Source organism: Camelus dromedarius, chromosome 32, assembly GCF_036321535.1.
Source record: "Camelus dromedarius isolate mCamDro1 chromosome 32, mCamDro1.pat, whole genome shotgun sequence".
Taxonomy (NCBI): Eukaryota; Metazoa; Chordata; class Mammalia; order Artiodactyla; family Camelidae; genus Camelus; species Camelus dromedarius.
In genome coordinates this window covers 4,151,860-4,170,450 of record NC_087467.1, presented here as the reverse complement: position 1 = coordinate 4,170,450, position 18,591 = coordinate 4,151,860, and the positions used below count along the sequence as shown (strand labels likewise).

The following is an 18,591-nucleotide window of genomic DNA, read 5'->3' as shown; positions in this document are numbered from 1 at the left end:
GCACTGCTGATATCCATCATAATTTCCCTAAAGCTTGTGGTTTTCTTCTCGGTGGTAGAGAAAAGAGTTCAGCCCTCACCACCTCTCCCCAACCAGAGAGACAAGCCCAGCTTAAGTGTGATCTTAATAGGATTCTCTAGAATATAGCCCTTTTCTCTTTCTCCTCTTCTTAGTCCCCTATGTCAATGAATTCACTAATTTGATCCACATTTATTTGGTACCTACTGTGAGTCAGGCACCCTTCAATGTACTAAGGATATGGAAGAAAAAAGAATGTGTAAAAGGAAGTTTAGATTCTACTGGGAAATACAAAAACAAAAGTGAAAAAAATATGTAAAAATAAATTTTGAAATTTTGAAGAAAAAAAAGGTAAATCTTGTGATGATAAGAATCCAGGGTGATTGCAGAGAGAAGTCCCTGGAATAAATGGAGCTCTTTTAGATTTAGTGGTCAGAAAAGGTTTTTTCTGGAAGTAGCATGAAAGAGGAAGACATAAAATGCCTGGGACTCCATAGTCCAGACAGAGGACAGGGTTCCATGCAGAGAACAGAAGGTATGAAAGCTGTGAGGTGGGGACAAATTCTTGTGGTCCTCAATTAAAAGGAAAAAAAAAAAAAGAAGTCTAACAGGCTAAAAGAGGTGGAGAAGGAGATAATGGTTTGAAATAAGGTAGGCAGGTCCAGATGATAAAATGCCTTGTGACGACAGAAAGGAGCATGGGTTTGGTTTGAAGTGTAGTTGGAAGCCATTGGAGGGTTTGAAAGAAAGAAATGGTGTGATCTCATCACCTCCAAGAAATACATTTTGAGGAATATAGATGTGTGCATTTACACATATGTATATACATATAATTATGTATATATTATATAAAGATATATTTCAGGAAGATATTCACATACTTGTAGAGGTTTCCAAGGTAAAACCCATAGCCATTTGGAATCTTGTAACATTTCTGATGAAGCCGATTTGCTTGGATTTATGACAAAATGGAGCATGGATGGCTTCCTTTCATTTACACAGTTTCTAGAGCAGCTTATTACCATTGCATTTTCCAAAATAGATTTTTATTTTCCCATCTTGTAAAAATGTGATTGTTATTTATGTATCTTTCATTTGTCTCCAGATGTTCAGCTTAGCGACAGTCAATCAAACTGATGAATTATGAAATGAAACTAATAGTAACTCAAGTTTCCCAAATCACTGGGACAGAAAGCAACATAGAATTCATTTCTGGAATTCCAGGATGGCGGAGCTCCCCATGCATAGCTCGACCCAGCGTCAACCCCCTCAGGTGTGAGAGCTGGGTCATCCTCTGGGGCCTCACATCCATGGGTCACAGAATCGGCTGCAGGTTGCGGTGCTGGACATTTAAGACTCTAGTCTGACACTTCTTCTTGGGAAGTGGGGGGCATTCATGACAGTGACTATGGAAACAGAGGATGACTATTTACCTCAAATTGGCACATATGGCTATTTTTTAAATCTGCTGGCATTTTAATCAACCCACTTCCAAAGAAAGATATGACTGAATCTCCTGTCTGGGGCACAGAGGCATGCTAGACGTCATCTAACCAATTTCCCTTCCCTAGATAATCCTGCAATTGAACAAGCCCATTCAGTCTACACTGTACAAAGCACTTCCTCAAAAAACTGTATCTTTGCTTGTCTTGGAAAATACATCCCACAATCTTAACTACTTCTGTCAGAGTTGCTATCTTTCCAGGATGATAAGTGAAAGAAGAGGTAAACGGACAACTTGTCCTCTCCAGTTCTGCCGTGTTTTGCCAAGTTCGCCAGACTGTGTCACCTTGGGTAAGTCCCTGCACCTCCCTAGTGCACAGTCCATTCATCAACAGAATAAGGAGATGGGATTAATTGACTTCCAAGGGACAGTCTTCCAAATAGTGTTCTTTTTGCCTCGACTGTTTGTTTGCTTCCCCCTGTCACATATTATAAGGCTGAGAAAAGGGTCTTCCTCGTCCTAGGAATTTTATTACAGTCTCTCACACATATGAAGGTTACGATAGATGTGCCACTCAATATTTTATTTTCCTTTAGGGCAAAATACTGTGTTTACTTTCATTAGGTTTCACAATTTCAGCCAATGTGGGATCATGAAAGTAGGAACACCAGGGCAGGCAGACGATGATGCGATTACAACGAATACTTCCACTTCTTGCCAATCCAGAGAGCTTCCGGAGCCATCATGAGAGCTGGTGATTCAAGTCAGTGCTTCATCTTTTTTTTTTTTTATTGCTTTTCACTCTTTATTTCTGTTTATGTCTTTTTAAAGTATCCCCACGCTCTTTAACTTTCAGACGAAGTCTTAGTTTGCCAAGCCAGAGAGCCCACTTGCAATATTAAAGGAGATCAATACTATTTTGGATAAATTCACACTATCCTTCTCAAAATGCAGGGGTTAAAGCAAGATTAAATGTGGTAGCATAACTTTTGATTATCTGTGTGACATGATTTAGTAAAACAGCAGATCATTCAGAAATCATTCATATTTGGCCTTGAGATGTATTAGAGGCTGCATCTTTGATCTCCCTTTCTAATTATGTTTTGCTTTGGTCTAATCTTAAAGAAATAATTTGCATTCCCAGAGCACATATCAAGTAACAACCGAGAAAAGGGACTTAGAAAAAGGCAAGGCAGAGAGAACCAGGGTAAGCTTTTCAAATGCCGTGGAAAAGTCATAAAGCAAGTGTGTATACAGAGATTCCAGATTTCGTTAAATTTCCCCTTTGTTCTGTAAGCTGACTTCTCTGTCTTAAAATTCTGTCCATTCCTCTCCTCCTCAAAACCAAAGTCACTGAAGATCAGTGAATAAACATGAATTTGGGAGTAGCTTCTACAAATGCAGAGTCGTAGAGAATGCACATGGAGCAACAAATCTCTTTGTCATTTAGAAGCTTCCAATCAACGCTGACCCATGAACCTAAAACGTATTCAGGGTAGAGAATAAGAAATGACAGCACCCCCAAAATATCTCAGAATTATTCACTGTTTGATTGTTGTGGTGCCGAGCATCCTCATTCTAAGAGTAGAAAGGAAGATCAGTAAACACTACAAAACTGAGAGCTTTAAACAGGGGCGTTTGAAATGGGGTTTTAAGTCTGAGCAAGATTTGAATAAATGGAAAGAAGAGAGAAAAACATTTCAGATTCTGGTGTCCAGAAAAAAAAAAAAAAAAAAAAAAGAAAGTTGGAAACCCAGGAAGCAATACAAATGCGCATTATATTGGGGCAGGAGCTGGGCAAACACTTTATTTTACCCATAAATTTCAAGTAAAGAAACTTGAATCAAGATTAACTAAAAAACTGGAAATGAAAGAGAGTGAATTGCCCCAGACAACAGTGGATGTCAGTTGCTGAAATTCATTGTCTTCTTCCAGTGAAGCACAGTAGCTGGATTGAAAAGAATTCTGAAGTCTAACAACATTTGAAGCTCTGTGCTGAGGTAGGGGCGATCAAATCCCATGCTTTAGGGCATCAGGGTTTTGCTGAAGGGCCCTAGTAAGGATTTTTACCCAGTCTCATTGTCACGTAACATCAAGAAAAAAGCTGTGTTCAAGATCAGGTTACTGATGTCCTGGGTGAGCACAGCCTTAGACAAAAAATACATTTCTACGGACTTTGATGTATTTCCACTTTCCCATACCTCAAAACTCAGAGAATCCCCCAAAACCTCTGCCTGCTTAGATCCTCGTCATCGGGACCAAGAAGTGATGCCAGCAATGGGAACCTCGCTGCTTTTCAGAAAACATGACGGTAAATTACGCTTCTCATACATTTCACCAACTGCAGGTGCCGATCCTATGGGATGTTTAGTTTTGCATGCGGCCCGGGAGTAGGGACAAAGAATGAGGACAGGGATGAGGTGGGAGAGGACTGGAGGAATGGATAAAAAGAAAAATTAAACTTCATACTCCCCTATCTTCAGACAACTTACAGATGACTTGCAGAGGCAAGGTAATGGCACAAGACACACAAAAATAAAAAAAAGATGTAATAAAGTGGGGATAATAAAAGACAGTAAGGTAAGTCTGAAGACAGCATGGTATGAAGTAAACTATAGGTTAATATCAAAACATGTGGAGAAGACACGGTGACAATGAAGGAGGAAATTACTTTTTTCAGTGGCATTATTTAGTGACAGGAAGGGGAGCGGAGGAAAGAAGGCCAGTCTATGCCAAGATGAGGACCAGGCAGGCAAGCATGTCTGGGTCCCCTACTTTAGCAGATGTGTATCTATAATTTTTCTATGAGTTAAATATTTTTATTCTTACTTTACAGGTGAGGAAGTCAAGGTGTAGTGAGGTGAGTCAATTTGTTCAAGACGACACGATTATCTAGTTGGTAGAGTTAGGTTAAAACTTGGTTGTGGCTTTTCACAAGTGTCCGTGGAGGCAGCCAGTGCTCCCTGCACCGCTCTCCCAGGCCCTCCAGGAGCTGGAGATGAACTCGGGCCTCAAGGCCCAGCTGTGGGAGCTGAACATCACAGTGGCCAAGGAAATTGAAGTTGCTGGTGGTCGGAAAGCTATTATAATCTTTGTTCTGGTCCCTCAACTGAAATCTTTCCAGAAAATCCAGCTCCGGCTAGTGCGCGAGTTGGAGAAAAAGTTCAACGGGAAGCACGTTGTCTTTATTGCTCAGAGGAGAATTCTGGCTAAGCCAACTCGAAAAAGCCATACCAGATATAAGTGAAAGCATCTCAGGAGCTGCACTCTGACAGCCGTGCAGGACATGATCCTGGAGGACCTGGTTTTCCCAAGTGAGACTGTGGGCAAGAGAATTCGCGTGAAACTGGATGCCAGCTGCGTGAGAAAGGCTCATTTGGACAAAGCAGGACAATGTGGAACATGAGGTTGAAACATTTTCTGGTGTCTGTAGGAAGCTCACGGGCAAGGATGTTAATTTTGAATTTTCAGAGTTTCAATTGTAAACAAAAATGACTAAATAAAACAGTATTCACAAAACAAACAAACAAACAAACAACTTGGGTTTGTCTAAACCCAAAGTTTTTGCTTTTCCCCACTCACGAGCAAGGCATGGGCTGATTCTGAAAATGAGAACTCCATCTTGAGATGACTTTAGTTATAATCAGAGCTCAAGATGATTCCAGTTAGATCTTCATGGCATGAGAAGAGAAGAGACAGAGAGAAAGAGTGAATGAGACAGAAACAAAGACAGACACAGAGAGAAATAAAACAGAAACAGAGGAAGAGATTTTTTTTTCCATGCTCCTGCCTGAAGGGCTCCAATGTCCCTCTGAATCAAGCTTATGATCTGCTTAATGCATCCCTGTCTCATCATGTTATATACATTCGTCTCCTCTTTTGAAATCTTTCTCACCCCGCCTGACTTCCGTCTTGAAACTTCCACTCGACTTATTTCCTCCTCACCTTTTTCTACTCAGAGTGTTCCTTCTGCCTTAGTTTCCTTTAACTCATCTTTTAAGAATCAAATGAAAATTTATATAATCTACAAAATATTTCTTGTTCCTCTTTATTAACCTTGGCTGGATAATAATAATGTAAAAAGTATCCTATTCTTAAAGTGAAAAATTCTCTGTTTTAATCCAGATGTTCGCCAATTTCATCCCCTAGGATGACGGGCTTGGGGACCGGGAGAAAGATGAGAATGCAATGTGTCCTGGGACTATTTTGAGAAAAGCATTTTACAGAGCACCAGTAAGTCAATAGGAGTCGGGCAGACTTCTATGATTAAGGAGAACAAAATATCACATATTAGATTTCATTTACAAGTATATCTTTGGTTCATTTCTGTATGTGGAATTTAAAATATCAACCATTTAGATAATTCAAGCTTAGTAAGTAAGCACCCAGGGTTGTATCAATTTTCTAGCTATTTTGGAGAATGTGCTTATTTCTTCTTTAATTATTCAATTGATTATGTCAATTGTACAATTCATTTAGCCAGTGTAGACTGAGTCTCAAAGTTTTCACCCAGAGCCTGTCACTCACTTCCTCAATGACCTTGGGCAAGTCATTTAATTTCTCCACATATCAATTTCTTTGTCTGTAAAATTGGGATAATAATCTTGACCTCGCAGAGAGGTTGCATGAATTAACTGATTAATGATTATAAAGCAATTTGAAAATACAGAACGCTATATAAATGCTAAGTATTGTTATTAAGCAAATCAATTCAGAAAATCAAGATAATGACATTTCTTTTCAATCTATTTCTTAAAGTGCCTAATGCCTTTGCATCTAACTTCCAAGTTGTAAAAAAGCAGTTTAAATATTTATAACTTAAATTTTTCTAGTTTAACCAGTTCTTACTACAGACCATGGAGAGAAGGAGAAAAAAGATTTCTTGAGCTGGAAACCTGAACTTCTCATTCGTTTTGACTTTTTGTTTATCTCTAGTTTAACTTACGATTTAAAAAAGTTTATCAAATAAGTATATATATTTCTAATCTATGTATCTATCTAATTTATCAATTTACAGGAATCCTGGAATCTCAGAATTAATGTGGACATTAAAGGCTTTATATTCCAATTTCCTTGTTTTATTGATGTGGAGAAATGATTTGTTCATGTTTATATGGACAATCTGTGCAAGAGCTGGTTTCTGTTTTCAGTCCTTGGCTGCCTAGCGTTCAGATGCATAATGGAGAAAAAAACAGGAAAATCATGAGGCCAGACTTCAGGGACCTTCCTCGGAGAGACTTATGAAATGAATAGCCTTAAAGATGATGATTGATGAATGTGAACTTAAAAAAAAATAGCATGAAATAATTTGGCCAATTCCTAACTTATCAATTGGAGTTTGTTCATGTAACTTCAGAGATAAATAATAATAATAATAATAATAATAATAATAATAATAATAATAATAACCATTTTGCAGCTTCCAATTTTGATTGCCTTTGCACTCAGTTAATTCTGTCACTTTTCCTTAAAATCAGGTGAACTCAGGAATTAGATTTCAGATTGTATATAGAATACACATTTTAAATAAAGATTTACAATTTAGTACAGAGTACTGATTATCAAATAAAATATTCCAGTTCTCTGTCCAGCTCACCTGAGTAGCCTTGGCCAGTCTCTCACTGGGGCATGGTTCCCTAATCCACTAAATGAATTGTCAGGGTAGAAACCTGCTAGAATCTCTCAGTGCCAAAGTTCTGAATAGAGTGATGATGTCTGAAACCAGAGTCCAGAATTCCTCAGATAGACAGTGGATTTTGAAGAGGTCATAGACAATAAACCTGATTGCAAAACCAGTCACACTTTAAACCAAATGCTCATTTGAGATTTCCTATCTTCAACGAATGCATTTGCAGGATGTTAATGATGGAAGGAATATCAGAGATCATTTCATCTGATTCCTTCACTTTATGTTGAGAAAACTGAAGTCTGGAAATATGAAGCAAATAGTACAAGGTCACAAAGTCAATCAGGGAGGAAGCCAGATATAAAGCACAGGGTTTTTTTTCTGTGAATCATAGTCAACTATAGTTTCTTCTAAGTCATTAATTAATTAAGATGACATTGAGGCAAATGACACTTTTATGTTAAGGTTAGAAGTTTCGTAAACCAAAAGAATAGTTGAATCTTTAAGTATTGCTTCTCGTGGCTGTCATCTTTTCATTCTTTGCATGTGTTTGTTCTCAAGACAGCTTTTAAAGGAGGGTAATTCCTTTGAAATAAGGCACAAATGTCATAGCATCTAAAATACCACCATCAGTACCCACCCTTCCTTTTGATGCCTGTTGATAGTAGGTTTCGTGCATTTTTTTGCTGGATAAGTTGGGAGAAGTCAGTTGTCTGCTTCCTTTGAATACTGAGGAGCCTCACAGTCTTTTCTTGCTCAGCCTTGGCTTTTCATAGCAATCCTGCAGACTAGGAAGTGGTCTAGTGCCATTCACAGAGCAGCACTGGCCAGCTAAAAGAAATGTTGCCAATTTGACATCCTCTCTGGAGCAGTTTGAAGTACACCTTACCATCAAAGAGAATGCTGGCACTGGCACTTGAGAACTCCTGAACCAGGTCTCATCATCCCTAAGTAGGTTTGTGTGTGGGATCCAGCATGTCAAGCCTCACCACCACGCCCTTGTCCTGAAATACGGAGGAGGGGACCTCAATAAGAAGCTGGTGAACAGGATCGTGGAAATGCCAGGCGGATCTAGATTTACAGATCTCCTTTGCTACCAGGTGATATTTATAGGCTTTTCTGGCTACAATGCTTGGCATTCAAGTGTGGAATTTATCAGCCTGGTTGATAATACAGTTTCACCATGAGCTACTACAAATGGTGGTCATTGAGAATCTTGCATTTATTTTCCAAAAACTGGATCAAGTAGAATAGGTATCTGACCATCTTTTCTAAAACCAGAAGCCTATTGCTGGAAATGCCGTTTTCATCACCCCTGACGTCTCAAGATACATCATCCCACTCAACCTCCCATGGGAATCTCACATTTGAAACACCTCAAACTTAACTCACTATCTTTTCTCTTAAGCTATTTGTAGTCAATTAAGTAATTCATTAAATGATTCCTCATAATCACTGGTACTCATATATGAGCCCCTAAATAGAGGGATATGTGGGTCCTAGGAAGTACCTGGATAAACCCTATTTTGGGGTGTCTGAAATTTCATGGGGACATAATTTCTGTTAAAAATTAAACATCTCTGGAAAGGTAACAAATCAACTTATCTACCATTTACAACCTAGAATCAATGAGTTTATTTGAAAGTATTCTAGCATGGTTTTTAGTGATAGATCCCAGGGGAAATAATAGACAGAAGACATCCTAGAGGACATAAGTGTGTGTGCATGCATGTGTGTGTGTGTGTGAATACTTATGCTTTGGGACGTAGTGAGAAATCAAGAGAAGATTCCAATGGTAAAAAATTGTTATAATCCTTTCTCTGCTGCAAAACATTCTTCCTCCTGTCCTGGAAGATCAATCCATCCGACTAGTGGTCTTCAATTCTCTCTGCATCAAAAATACAGATACCCAGCCCAACCCCAGAAATTCTGATTCTGTTGAATTAGAATGGCACCCTGCCATTGACATTTTTTAAAAGACTCTCCAGATAATTCTACTGTACATCAAGTGTTGAGAACCACTGTCCCAGACCCTCCACATCCTTGCTCCCATCATCAACTACTGGCTTCCTCAGTCCTTTGTGTCTAACCAACTTTTCACGGACTGACGTGAAAAGTGTTCCCCTAGAGTTGGTTGCCCTCTCAACATAGTGCAATGAGGCATTGCTCTCCGCCATGTACATCTTCTCTAATTTCACAGTTCACAGCATGTAATTAAACATGGATGCTCTCCACCAGCTTCCTAGCACCTCTGTTTGAAAAGATGTGCTTAAGAATCAAGCACCCAGGGTCCAGTATTCCTTTACACATTAATACTCAAGAGCAGTAAAACTAATTTACTGGTCCACAGCCATTTTGGGGTTAGGTCCTCTTGAGAATATACTAGGTGGCATCCCACACTCAAATATTCACACCCGGGGGGAGGGTATAGCCCAGAGGTAGAGCATGTGCTTAGCATGCATGAGGTTGTGGGTTCCATCCCCAGTACGTCCATTAAAAAAATTAAAAATAATAAATAAAACCTAATTACTCCTACCACAAACAAATAAATAAAAAAATAAGATTCATCTCAAGAAAGAACACCCAAGGTGCCGGGTGGGGGGGTGGGGGGAACTAATGACAACAAAAAATTCACATCCATTTAACCTTTCAGTGAACTCACAGCTCCATAAAATTCATCTGCTGGTCCCTATGGATCCAAGAACCTTGTGCTCAGAATGTATAAAATAACTTTTTAAGGACTAATGTTTCTGATCAGACAAAATTCCACAGAATATTGATCGAAAACATGGGCTATGAATTTGAGCATCGGCTTTAAAATCTGGTTTCTGCTTCTCATCAACTCACATGGCACTTACATTTGTCTGTCTGCATATATGTAAATGGTACATAAATATTAGAAAGTTGGTCTGAACAAAAAAATACATAAAAACTAACTAGTAAGTTAAGCAGAGAAATGGGTTTGTTAACTGAACAGTGAAAGTATGAAAAAAGATCATTGAGGACAAAGAACAAAGGGTTGGAATCTGATAGAGAAATCACAGTTTTTTTGTCCTCTGTTTTTCCTCTTTGGCTGATCATGGCTTAGGACCACGTAGTCTGGTTGGAAACAGTTTAGCGGCTCTCTGGAGATGACTGTCTACAGTCGACTGCTGGGCACTGCTATGCAGTTAGATAAGACACCTCCTGTCTTGGAAAAACCAGAAGGACTGACTTTGGGGATTTGGGATTTTTATTACCAACTAATGTTATCGAGTCCAAACTCATACTCGCCATGTGACAGGCCAGTAATTCGAAAGACAAGGTGTTGGGGCAAGGAATAGTGACTTTATTCGGAAAGCCAGCAGACCAAGAAGACGGCAGACTAATGTCCTGGAGAACCATCTTCCCTAAGTTAGAATTTAGGCTCTTTTATACTAAAAGCAGAAGGGGTGTGGTTCGTGTTGCAAACTTCTTAGTATTGGAATCCTTTGTTCTTGTGGTTGTCCATATACATCAGGTCACGTTGTTCCTGTAAACCTCCAGCAAGACAAATGTTATTCTCTGCTCTTCAAATTTTTATCTCTGTATGAGTGGGAAAACGTTACACCCTTAAAGGTCAGAGCCTTGAGAATGTGCTCTCCTGTCTATTTCAGGCTACAAGCAACATTCTTTTACAAAAGTTGCAGAACCAGCAGGACTCAGCACAGTAAACAGAGCACAGGGTTAGAGCTAAAGGAACGAATCTAATATGGAATCGGACTTGTTCCTCCCTATTACACTAATATTGTATTCTGACCCATGACTGACCTTTGGACATGAGAGGAGAAAACAGTCACCCCAGGTCATTGTGCCCTCCTGATGCAGCTTGAGCATCCGAACAGGAGCACAGAATCCTGGGGGCTCATACAGCCACGGCGGGAAGCACACAGCAGCTTTGCGTTTGTCACCTATTCCTTGTTTTTCATAGACAAATCACAACATTGGCTCCCATGTGGAACACACACAACTCTGAGCTTGGTTTTGGCAGGCAAACGGGAGTGGAAAAAAAAGACATCCACCCTTTCCTTATGGAATGTAAACACCTCGCTGCTGGGCAGAAATTTACATCAGATTTTCATAGTTGCAAGGAAATGTATATGTTATTTCCTCAGAAATATACATATATATATATAAACACACACATATACACTCAATTTTGGAGTGTCAAGTTTGAAAGAGCTTATCAAATGGACTTTGATTTTCTTTAACATACATGTTTTACCCCAGTCTTACATAATAGAAACTGGACTTGTAATGTAGTATTTTTTTCCCTTAAATTCTCATATTATTAATTTGAACATGTCACTCTGAGCTGGCTGGAGATGGCCACGATGAAGTCTGAGAACAAGACTAAGCAGTTGCATTTCATGAGGGTCTAGTGGGAGCAAAGGACGTTGAGGAGGACTGTGGCTGAGTGGGGCCCAGCTCTTAATGGAGCCGCCTGCCCCCTATACACTGCTTGACCTACTTTCTGCTTCATACAGTCCAGCTCATGCAGCTTGGTATAAAGCAGGCTGTAGGTGAAAACCAGACACTACTTCCCAGTGGAGATTTCCATGGCAAATAATGAAAATAAGAGAGATTCAACCCTCACGCATGGATCGTGCAACTCATTTGTAAGGAACCTGATTCAGAGGGTGATGGATTGTTAGACACGACTATTTGCATTCAATGTTGCGGTCAATCTCATGGAGATAGGGTTACAAGACAGAAGGATGCACATTTCATGTTACCTTTCTGAATTTTTTTTAAACCGTAACAAGAAACAGCTTCCTAGATATCAAAATGCAATTGCCTTGCAGTCAATATGAAAGATAAATATATATATGTATTCATTATATTCATCATAGCTGTCCAAGTAGAACATCAGTAACCTTCTGAACAAGCAGAAAGCCCAAATTAAATCAAAAGACAATCACAAGAGACACTGTGGACTGTGGGAGCCATAGACCGTTGCACAGGGAGGTCAGTGAACTCTCAAATCCTAATGAGATGTCTGGCCTGAAAACCCCACATAGGTCTCTCCTGACCCTTTCCTGGCTCAGAAGCATGAATTTCAGGCTCTTTTAGTCATTAAGACTCAGTGAGTGGCCCAGATGAAAAATACCAGGAAGGCCATGTGTCTCCAAATATCATCCCACAGTCGGTGGCTGAACCTGGAAAATCCAAGGTGAGAACTTGAACCCTATTAAAAAGGCAAAACCCCTTCATAAACCATTGTCTCCTCAGGAGAAACCCAGTCGATGTCAGAGATGCCTGCAGATGAGGGAAACAGAGGACCTGTCCATCTTTGCCTACCTTCCGTTTTGTGTGTCTGGTTGAATGCATTCATGACCAAACACGGAGTGGCCATCCAAGCAGAAGCCCCAGAATTTGCCCCAAGGACTGCGAAGACTGAAGGGTGCGGGGAATCGATTCAAATTCCTCCCATTGCTGTACCTTTTTTTCCTTTGGCGTTCCAAGGTCTAAATGACTGCATAAAACAAATCAAGGGAAAATAGGGCCCAGCTGCCTGTGGCCTTTGTTGACGAATGGGGCGCTAAGTCAGTCACTCAGCTGTTTTATTACTTGTCTTTAAGGCTGATGAGTCCTGAGCAGACCTGCATCACTGAATTCTCAATAAAGGGTTAGTGCCTGTCCTGCAGAATAATAAGAACCGCTAATGACACCAATTAAGGGCTGTAAATGTCATTTATACTTGTTTGTTATTTTTCAAATCAATAAGGCTGGAAAGACACAGTGGCCTGAGATAATTTAGATTGGAACCGTTAGTGGGGACATTTTAATGGATATATTGCAATCGGGATTCTAGTTCTCCTCTTGAAGAAACTGTGTTCCTCACTGGGTCAATTATGATACTTATTTAAAGCAGAACTTGTGCCCCAAATAATTAAACATCGGGGAAAATGCTTAGGGCAATAAAGAGAGAGGCAAATGTATATCTTTCTTAATTCTGCTCATTCAGTCCCTTGTGTAAAAATGTCCCCTTTTTATCTGAGAAGTTATCTTTAAATGGAATAATGAGTAATTTAATTTTAAAAAAAAGGAAAATAAATTGGAACGAAAAAATTTAGTAATGCGGACTACAGCACTGTGCTCTGATGCAGTAGAAGTTGCAAGGACACACATTTTTACAAGGTTCTTACTCTTTTGCCAAGTGTTGATAGTGCACTTGTAATTGGTTGCGTTCAAAAGATTGCACAGGTCACGCATAACATGTTAGTTCGTTTGTTTGTTCGTTAGTTTTGCTAGGAGATGAGGTAGTTGGTCAGAACTGTAGAGATACGTGTTTAATTCCAAAAGTAGTGCAGGAGTTTCATTTCTCACTGGGGACCTGTTCTAGCAAGAGAAAACTATTAAACATTTCACTGACAAGACAGCAACCAGGGATAGACAGCCCGTTCCCCACAAAACAACCGACATGCACCAACTATCATAGCTACAAGGACATCTCACCGGAAAATTTGAGAGTAACTAACCAAGCCAACTTCTGGGTATTTTTGTGGATGTGCTCTTAAACTTTTCTATTAAGAATTTAGGCATGTGGCCAGGATGGTGGAGCAGGAAGACACTCTTAGCTCAGCCTCTCCCATGAATACACCTAGAGAGACATACACGGACACACCCATTCACTCAGAGCACCTGCTGAAATTCAACAGAACATAGCCTTCTTCAAAAGATGAAATTCCTCACAAATCTTGTAGGAGGGGAAAAAAGAAGAAGCAGCAAAATGAAACTAGAGCAAGACCTGTCCCGCGGGGAAGGAACTGCAAAGGAGGAATAGTGCTCTTATGCTGGCATGCCCCCTCTCCAAAGGAGAGGTCAGCGAGGACAGGGGGGACCCTCCAAGGCTTGGAGAAGTGCATAGCAGTGCTCAGCTGACAGAACTGAGGAAAATCAGCACAAAGGGTCCCTGTGATCCCCAGCCTTAGATGCAAGCCGATGGTGTGGGCTGGGACTGGCTGCCTGAGCCAGGTGGAGGGCTGGGGCCTGCTGTGCAGAGGCTGCCTCAGGGGGTTGGGTGTGCTGTGCACTGTGGCTGGGAGTGTATACAGAACAGGATACCCTGGGTTCCTCCTACGCCCCCAAAAAAATTTTTAAAAAAGCAACACTGCTGGTGTGTGTTGGAGGAAAGGGCACAATGCACCTGGGCTGTAGCCTCTGTCTCAGGAGACCAGAGGCAGCATCACTGGTACAGTGTCAGGGGAAGAGAGTGGGGATCAGCCACAGCCACCATATTTGCTGGTGCATGGCTCCCAGGTGGAGGTGAGGTTGAAACCTGCATCTGTACCCAGAGGCACCACAGCTTCATAGATGAGGCTTAAATTTGTTTACAGCCCCAGGCGGAGGGGAATGTTTGTGGAGGGTGCCTTTGTGGACCCTCACCTCTAAGACAAATGAGCAAGGAGTGGAGTTCTGGCACACAGCAGGGGCGAGGGCTGCTGCTGCCTTTTCCATAGGGAAATCCTGCCATGATGCAGTGCTGGGGATGGTGCTGACCCAGGAGTGTGATTGCACCATCACTGCAGGGCTGGGGGCTGGACCAGGCAGGCCTCTAAGATAAACGAGCAGAGCACAAACAGTGGGGTGACTGCAGGAGCAGTGTTTGGCACTGGGGATCGCACTGACCTGAGAGTGCACCATGATCCAGGTGTGCAGACCAGAAGACAGCAGACTGCACTGGTGCCTCTGAGAGCAGAGGACCTGGGGGGACACCAGAGCAGTGCACTGACATTCCCAGGGCTAAAACAGGGACAAGGGCAGAGTCAACAAAGAACACTTAAAAGCACTCCAACCCTGCCTACCACGCCCTGCAGCCCAGAAATGGGTCTGGGAGCCTCCACTCCAACAAAAGGGGAGCAGACCCGACCGCTGTTGGAGCTGTGACAACCACAGAGCAAAAAGGAGGCCTCGCTCAACAACCAGGGCAGGGTCCAATGACCACACCACCAGTCACACACCCCTAATCAAAGGGATAACAGTCAACACACATGGAAAAGAGATGTGGCAAACATCAATACTAAAAACAGACCTCCCGACAGAATTATTAGAAGGCATGATCTACACAAGAATGCATCCTCTTAAAAAATAATTCCTTCAAGACCACAGTAGATAACTGATACTCCATAACCCACACTGCCAGAGAGATACGAGTAAAATGAAGAAGCAGAGGAACCACTCCCACTTAAAAGAACAAGAGAAGTCTCGTGAAGGAACGATAAATGAAATAGACCTCGATGGTGTACTGGATCATGACTTCAAAAAGGGGGTGATCAAAGCGCTGAAGGAAATAAGAGAGATGATGAATAGAGACAGAGAATACTATAAAAAGGGGAAAGAAACTATAAAGAGGAGTCAGTTAAAAACAGAAAACTCAATGGCTGAGATAAGAGCTGAGCCAAAGGCAGTCGAAAGCAGACTAGACAATGCAGAGGAACGAATAAGTGACTTAGAAGACATGATAAAAGAAGCCACCCAATCAGAACAGCAGACGGAAAAGCAAGTAAAAACCAATGAAAACAATGTAAGGGACCTATGGGATTATATAAAGCGTGCCAACCTATGCATAATAGGGGTCCCAGAAGGAGAAGAAAGAACAAAGGGGATTGAAAAGGTATTTGAAAAAATCATGACTGAAAACTTCCCAAACCCAATGAAGGAATCAGATATCCAAGTACAGAAAGCACAGAGGGTCCCCAACAAGAAGAACCCAAATAGACCCACACCAAGACATGTTATAATTAAGATGGCCTAGGTTAAAGTTTAGGTATATTTTCTTACTTCGTGAATTCAGCTTCTTTTTGCCCAAGGTGAATCAGATGTTCCAAAAAGTGGAGTGAATCAGGAAGACCTGGTTTTAAGATATGCTTTAATGTTTTTGTTTGTTTGTTTGTTTGTACACACAAATGTATACTTTACAAGTCACTGTGCCAATCATGGCCAGTCCCAGAGCTGAATGCAAAGATATATAAATTCCTACACCTCATTTGGTCCATGGGAAAAAAAAAAAAAGGAACAGAAAAAGATTTCCTTACACCCAGTCACTGTCTGGTGAGGGCTGCATCAACATAAAAACAATTCTTAGTGAAGAGGGGATATGGTTAGTCTGATATTAGCTAAACTGTGTGCAGAAGATATTTAGTTAGTTTGATGCTAACTAAAATGCTTAAGACCCAGCAGACGTAGGTGGAGAGATGTGGCCAACTTTGACTGACTGTAATTGGTACCACGCAGGTTTCTCTTGATGCCTCCATTTTACCCCTGTCTGAGGATCCCTGAACTCATTCTTTCTCTCTCCAAAAAAGACTTACCAGAAAGCATGAGATAAACCCTTGCTCTTGAAAAAGAGTTTATTTTAAGCACGGGAGAAATTATCCCAAGGTTTTCATCACTATCTGCGGAATGCCAGACACCAAGGAGTTGGATGAGACCAGACGTTTTAGCAGCAAATAGCCCTAAATGTGAAAGTAAACTGTATGCTTGAAACTAGTACAATGTTTTATGTCAATTATACTTTAGTAAAAGATAAATACAAGTAAAGTAAAGATAAATTAAACTAATTAGGCAACTAACATTTCAATCATTTCATGGGAAAGTCATTGTGCCCATGGGACTTGGGCTCCATAGATGTCTGTTGGACGGTTACACTTACTCATTATTTTCTAAAGTTTAGGAGAACTTGCCTTTGTTATTGACAAAGAATCCAATAAGGCAGGATGACCTCAATGGTGAAACGGACCTCTGCTGTTCATATATATATATATTTTCTTTTCAGGAAGAAATGTCCAACTTCCTCATATATGAGAGTCAGAGGGTCACTAGTAAACAATATTCTCTGTTCAAAGGGAATTTATGTGAGTGTTCCCTCTCAGCTATCAAATGGAGGTCAAGGAGTCTCTCATTTCCTGAAGGAAGGGCCCCCTCCAGGATCAGGTAGCTCATAAAACCATAAATCAAGCCAGACTGGGGGTGACTGGAGAGGGGCAAGATAGCACCAGGCTGGAGAGGACAGGACCCCTCCTCTAGGGGGCTGCTCCTTGCCGTGAAGGAATGCAGGCTCAGTCTTGCCAGGTTTTCACAGAAGCCCCAAAAAGGACATTTCATGTGAAATCTCCCAATTGTCCAATGTTGCCTTACAATACTAATACACTCTTAAGAATAAACAAAATATATCTGTGGACCAGATCCAGGCCATGGACCACAAGTTTGCCACCTCTATTTTTTTAAAAACCTAACTGGTGGTATGACAGAGACATTCTTGAAAACACTTTCCACCCCCCATCCCTACCTCCCAAGCTCCGCCTTGCTGGTTTGACCCTAATATGGTTTCCTTAGTATCAATAAAGGGGAAACATACTTCTTCAAGAAGGACCTTTTTAAATGGTGCATGAGAAAACTCTGCAATAAATGCTTCTGGTGCCTTTTAACGTTGCTTGCCTAGATAAAAACATTTTCTCTACAACAAAAGAAATACTAGCCATTACCTGGTTCCTGTGCTTAGGCTTGTGTCAATTCGACATTTAAGTATTAAAAAGTAATGAAGATTTTTCAGTTGCCATTTATAACTGTAACGAAGAATTTCCTTCTGCATAAGGCTCGCCTGTCCTAACTAAATATTCTGTGATTTTTTCCCCTTATTCTAATGCCCTTAATTAGATTTATAGACTCTTTACATTGTTTTATGTTGATGAGGGACTTAGAATACAACACACACTAATAAAATTTCCCCACTACCCAAATTGTGCTTTTGCACGTTTTATTTCGGTGAATAATGAGTCTTAAATAATGTTCTGAATATGTTGTCGAGGATGTTCCAGAGAAATATGGACTGATGTCCCATCAGGAAACATTAATAAACACACAACCACATGGAATTGGTGACCGAGAGAAAGTGATTCATTGGGTTGTAAACCATTAAGGAATTTGGGTCCTGAATGCCTGCTACAAATAAACATGTATTTAGAAAACAACAGTTATGCATTCTCATTTTTTAATTTCCTTCTTGTGACTTCAGCTTGCCTAAATGTTTTAAAATGGAAGGTAATCATTGTGTAACATTCGCAATCCTGGGGTAAAGACATTTAGTCTATGTCGTTTCCTTTTCACATGACACAGCCATTTTCCTGGTTATAGCTAATTAGCTTCCTTTCGACATTAGATACGGATGATGTTTAAGCAAAGTAAACTAGCTGTCATCCAGCAGCATCATAATCAAAATGGCATAAAATTTGCCATAAAACCTGCAGCTAATAACATTTATAAGGCACCTTATTACATAAGGATATTGAAGAAGCTCAGACACTGTATATCACAGTGCTTCCCCGGGGACCTGGTTCATTTTCCTAAAGACTGTGGATGGGTTTACTTTAGGAGCTTTTATGCACATGCCTGAGTATAGAGCTTACCCAGGCAGACTGATAAGGACTGAGGAAGAGTGATGTCCAAATCCAGCCACAAATTGCTGGATCTGGATCTGCCTGAA

The 18,591-nt window shown here is 40.7% G+C and overlaps 1 pseudogene; it reads left to right on the top strand.

Moving 5' to 3' along the window:
• The first annotated feature begins 1,243 nt into the window (after window positions 1-1,243).
• On the top strand, window positions 1,244-4,961 carry LOC105104728 (small ribosomal subunit protein eS7-like; annotated as a pseudogene).
• Window positions 4,962-18,591: the final 13,630 nt, after the last annotated feature.